The sequence below is a fragment of the Danaus plexippus genome, chromosome 26 (assembly GCF_018135715.1).
Source record: "Danaus plexippus chromosome 26, MEX_DaPlex, whole genome shotgun sequence".
Taxonomy (NCBI): Eukaryota; Metazoa; Arthropoda; class Insecta; order Lepidoptera; family Nymphalidae; genus Danaus; species Danaus plexippus.
This window is the reverse complement of record NC_083554.1, coordinates 3,887,347-3,893,379: the sequence shown is the minus strand read 5'-3', so window position 1 is coordinate 3,893,379 and position 6,033 is coordinate 3,887,347. Positions and strand designations below refer to the sequence as shown.

Below are 6,033 nucleotides of genomic sequence, written 5' to 3'. Positions count from 1 at the left end.
CAGCTAACGAATAAAAATAGCCTTTTACCTTTGTTACTAACGGAATAATATAAGTATTGGACGTAGAAATAGAAATATAGAATAAGGTTAAACTAATGTCTAATGGACCGGTCGAGAAACAGCAATTATAACAAAGGAGAAAACAAATAAAAATAAATAGGACACAAATAAATAACCTCTCACCCTTGACTGAGGAACCCTCGCGGACGTAGTGATGGGACACCACATAGTCATACATCGATAGACATCACGCGCACAGGATATTGAACCTTGTTGAAATTTATATAACATTTTAATATAATTTAAATGTTTCTCCTTCGTCATCTATAATTTTGGTATTGGTTTTTATAGGAAATAAGTAAAGTGTGCTTCATTGATGAATATTATAACCAACGAAATTGGCATTTATACTTCGTCGCTGAACATATTATACGGATCACAAGTGCTACGATCTCACTAAAATTACAATGAATAAGCCATTACCCATAAGTTATTCTGATAACCAAGCTACATTAGCAGAAAAATTTCATCAAATTCTGTTTAGTAGTTACGTGTAAGAGTAACAGATATCCATATTCCATACATACTAAAAAAACATTCACATGTATATATATATATATATATTTACTAAATTTTGTAATCCCCAATTAATTGTCATTTGACGATTATCACGACGTTAGTTTTGAACATAATAGAATAATCATAGGCTAAAAATATCTTACATTATTTTGGAAACAGAGCTCATATTCCTACACTCCTGGATCAGTGACAACCAAATATAGCTAAGAACCACCGCAAGGAAACTAGCTTTCATATGAAAGAAACAAAATTGAAATCGGTCTATCAGTTTAAGAGAAACAATGGAACAAACACACACAAAAAACTTGAATATTATAAAATTTATTTTAAGTATCTATAAAGAAAGGAACTGTTGTCAGTATTTAAAAACACGGCTTTAAATAAAAAATCCTACAAAAGATTTCAAGTTTCCCCTACGTCATAGTATATAGGTAGGTACATATATAAATAGGAAGTGGAGCCAAATGATAACACGACTAGGTTACTCTTATTTATTCATATTAACTCATACTTATCGTGTATGGAAATAATTAGTAGGTATAAGTAAAAAAAAATGTTTTAATACTAAGAATAGTATATATGGACGGATAGTAAAATTATTCTAACATGATTTATATCGCATATTGTTCTATTAATACATACCTATATAATTTAAAACAACATATTTTTATATATTATTGACTGAATACTTCATGCTGATACGATAAAGTAAATAATATATTATTATATGAAAATGTAATAATTTTCTTTACAATAACTTAAGGTCTGTATTAGCTTGTCGTTATTATAGTCATAGTATCGATATAACTAGCATCCCCATCACTAAACGAAGGGTAGATTTTGATCCCCGATACAATTACACAGTGTGTGTTCCCGTCACTGCAATCTACAACAAACAAACGATAATGAACCCTAACAATACAACATAAAGTCTACAACACAGAGACTTAAGGACCCTAAAACTTTCACCTCTCCCAATAGCAGTTTAAACCTAAATACCTCGCGAAGGCTTTCACTTTTCAGGAATTATTTTATTGCTATACGATCTATTTTAAACTTAATCATATTATATATAGAGTCGATGTTCGGTTGGTTGTGTGATATTTCTGCGGCGATAGGCTTAAAACTCCAGAAAGCAATCCTGAAGGGCTCCTAGCTCTGACAATGGCAGCATCGATATTTAGCCGATTATGAACGTCTAATGCTCTTAGGAAAGCGCGATTTTTGTGTTTTCCGTCTCTTAACAGAACCGAAATTAACGGAGGTATTAAACTTGAGATATTTAAACTTAGCTACATCTACTGTAAACGACTTTTAAATAGGTCGCAAACAGATACGATCTTAAGATATTTCTCAAGATAAATTCTGTATCCCTTATATACCTAGCTATTAATGAAAATAAAATTTAATTTATTTATTTATTTATTGTTATATATAATTTAAATACAACTATTGTTTTAAATGAATTTAGGCATATCACATTCAGTCCTTAGTAAAAATTTTTGTTTGCAAAGTAAAAATTTATTTATACAAAGTAAAATTAATAAAAATAATAATTTTAAATAGATTTTCATTATGAATCAAAAGTTATGTTTATATATTATATAAAAAACTTTACAACATCGTTACAATAGGTATATAATTTAATGATTTATCAATATTACAAATAATTTCTTAATTTAGTGATATTATCTTTTAATAAACTATATCGTATCATATCGAATCATATCATAACATATCATATCTAAATAGTATTGTAGAGTAAGTACAAAATCGTGCTCATCGAGCCTTGAACAAAACGTAATCTCAATAGATTACATACATCAATACCTCGTATTCTGTTACAAAAAACAGAAATCCCAAATAAAAATCTATGTATAGGTAAACATATATTAAATCCATCAAAATCGGTAAAGCCTACGAAGTATTTAAATTGTATTTCTCATTACCTAAACATACATACCTAATGCTAGTCATAAGATCAAGTCTTGTTGTACTTACTTGTTTTGCTATATGTATTGTGAAATTAAATTAAATAACTTAAATTATATCTAAGTATAAACAATTACTATGTTTCAGGGTCTTCTACAAACTGTTTGTCAATTTTTACCTTGTTCATGTACCTAGATGTAAGTATTTGATATAAACAAAATTTAATTGTAATAATCTGATAAGTAATTTAATCAATATATAATTTGTTTCCTCACTTTTTCATTAAACTCACCGTTGTTTTAAAAAACACAAAAAAACGGGCTAATTTAAAAACACTCGCGGTATTTATTAATAGAACACCTATCCCGAACATTTAACATAAATGTATTTGGTCTTAAAATAGAATTATACATAAATAAAATATTCACCTATTTTCAGAACAACTTACAAAAGAGATTTAACATTTCCATACAATTAATTCTTTGATACTTCATGCTTTGCTTTATAATTTAACATAACAATATAAAAAATATTATCCAAACAAATTCTATTTATAAAAATATATCACATTGTAATTATAAATTAAAAACACTAAAATACGCCGTGAAATTTATTAATTTAAAACACTCACAACAAATTATTTTAAAATTTAAGTAGAATATATAAACTAAGATTCCAAATTTAAAAATTTAATACAAACTTTTCTTTTTTTATTAATAACACACAATACACATCTTGTATGATATTACAGAACGTTTCAAAATAAGAACAATTCCGTGACGGCAGTTTTCGAATTTCGAACACCTACCGTCGGGAAAACGCCGTCGGGAGGTTGCCGACGGGTAACCCAACGCCATTCCGACATCCACCAATCACGAGACAGAACACGCCCCGCGCTGACAGAGACGAAGCTATCGAGAAAAACTACGAGTTAGAAAGAGACGGAAAACGTGCGTGTGTGTATTCACTGACGGGGGAAATATGATGCATCGTGTTGTTTTAATATCGGTTAGTATTCGATATTTATGTATTTTTTTTTTCACTAAAAGGTAAGGTCTGAAATTATGGACACTAATAGAAATGTACATCCGATAATGGCGATGAGTTTAACGAAATGTTTTAACAACGAATATGTGATGAAAGATTGCTATAATGTAGTTAATGTCGGATCGCCGTGATGTTTGGCGTGCGTCTGTGTGCGTTACACGGACGGGGAAATGTTGTTTGTGCATTTCGAAAATAGAATCTTTTAACTTTTTTAAAATCTAAAAGACTGAGATTTTGTCATTTAGCTCCAACATTACTTTTAAGATAAAATTATTAAAATTAATTTAAGTAACATAACATAAGTAGATAAGTATATCTACTATAAAAAAATTCTTACATCATTGACTAACGTTTTGAATTACAATGAATACAGCCTCCATAGTGGACTGTAGCTATATAAAACCAGAATTTATAATTTTGGCGGTAAAATAATATAACCCTCGCAATCATCAGATGCAACGATTATATATTCAGGTCTTTGTTTACGAATTCATCGCTGTGAAGGGTACATATCATTAATGGTAACATTAACGGCATTGTTTGATGAACGACTTAAATACATACCTACTTACGATTTACATACAAAAAACTGATCATAAAAAATAACAGATAATAATAAAAATCAAACGTCACTAATGTCAATGTCAAAAATGACAGAAATGGATACCTTCTCTATACATTAGATAAACTAGTTAATTATAGTGAAAAATTTAGTACATATATATTTAACTATTTTAAAAAAAAAGGTCCTTTGTATTATTTGGCAACAATACGTACACAGCGGTCTGAATGTACCGCGGTTTTGAAGAACCGCACGTCACGAGAAAAATCTAATCTGTAATCCATCGGCGAAAAGATACTCATAGTTTTTTAATGATTGTACGGTTTAAGACATAGGCTTGAGCGTATATATATATATATATATATATATATATATATATATACACAAGTATGCATAACTTGGCTGAGTGTACTAGGTATACAAACTTCACAAAAAGTTATTACAATTACCTACTTCTACCTATAGGGTATAGTTAAAGTTATTAACAGATCACCGTACATATATATATTATTTACATATCAACTATATAGTCTGTAATATATAAAATATGATGATAATATGATAATAAGTATTATAACGTGAAGTGCTCACCTTGTCCCATCTCATCACAGAGTACCGAGGATGCGCGCCATCATCCGTATAAGACGAAGCAGATGTGGACATTTAAAAACATTGTGGCATTCATAATAAAAACATTACATATATATAATATATATATTTACTAAGAAAATTTATTTTATATGTATGTAAGCAAAACATAACTTCTCTTCTATAAAATCGGTTAAATTTGCATTGTTGCGTTTCAACATTATATATATATATTTTTTGTCACGAACTATTCAGCGATCTTAAACTATGACAAAACTTATTCTCTACCCAAACAGAATCTATCGTAGCGTGAATTAAATCCATTCAACAATACACTAACATCCCGCTGTGGCTTTATATTTATATGAACAATTGTTTTATAATATAAAAATGGCCGTTTGATTTAAGTAACATTATAAACAAGTAATAAAGATCCGTAACGTATTAATTTTATAAGATAGAGTGTGAAATTATGTCTGTATAATGGCCGCGTGTCGTATGTAGACGTGACTAATTCTTCATTGTTGATTTTAGGTTAGATGTTCCGGGTTTTAGTGTTAATAATGCGTGACATTTCATTATTTGTATAATATTTTTTCTGGTGTGAAAATATCAGGCAGTGATTCGAATTTTAAATACGATGGTAGATTTTTAAAATTATGTTCTGAGTTTTTTTTTTTTTTTTGTATATAGAAAGCAACGATCCGAATTTTTATTCCAATTATAAATGTTCAATTATATTTATTGGGTTAACGTTACGAATCTTGTGGCTATTATCATGTTATGACCCGTCAAAGTTAGGTGTAAAATTTTTACATCTTTTTCTGCTTATCCACGTAATGCCGTCATGCGGCTGTAAAACTGAACGTTTACGATCTCATACAGTATTCCATTTTTAAAATACACGTTTCTAGATGTTTTGGAGGTAAAATTAAATATAAAAAATACGTATCTAAAATTTTCCAAAACAATTATGAAACAACAAAAAAATAAATAAATAAATATTTTTAATAGAAGCGTTTAATTTTATTTATTTTTATTAAATATCGTCAATAAAATATATACATAAATGCAATTTTTTTTATTCATAATAACTGACAATCGAAGGCACATACGCAGAGAAAAACGGAGAAATGTGGAATCGAAATCAATACCTATATCATATAATATCCATAATAATATACAAATATTAACAACAATAATAATAATAATAAAAAATCCGTATATCCGAAGACATTGAAACAAACATTATTTGTGTTGTATCTGTGCGCGAGACTCCGCCCTCCGTGCTCACACGGGTGACTTGCAATCAAGTCGCCAGTCGC

General features: G+C 28.9%; 1 long non-coding RNA gene across 2 annotated transcripts; it reads right to left on the bottom strand.

Annotated features, from left to right (window-relative positions):
* Window positions 1–1,167: 1,167 nt before the first annotated feature.
* On the bottom strand, window positions 1,168–4,358 carry LOC133319695 (uncharacterized). Of its 2 annotated transcripts, none has more exons than XR_009753239.1 (3): window positions 4,336–4,358; window positions 3,320–3,422; window positions 1,168–1,465 (listed from the first exon to the last, which is right to left on the bottom strand). It is a non-coding gene; the product is annotated as an uncharacterized LOC133319695 (long non-coding RNA). The 2 variants fall into 2 exon arrangements; XR_009753238.1 differs by lacking the exon at window positions 4,336–4,358 and adding an exon at window positions 3,896–3,991.
* Between the last annotated feature and the right edge of the window lie 1,675 nt (window positions 4,359–6,033).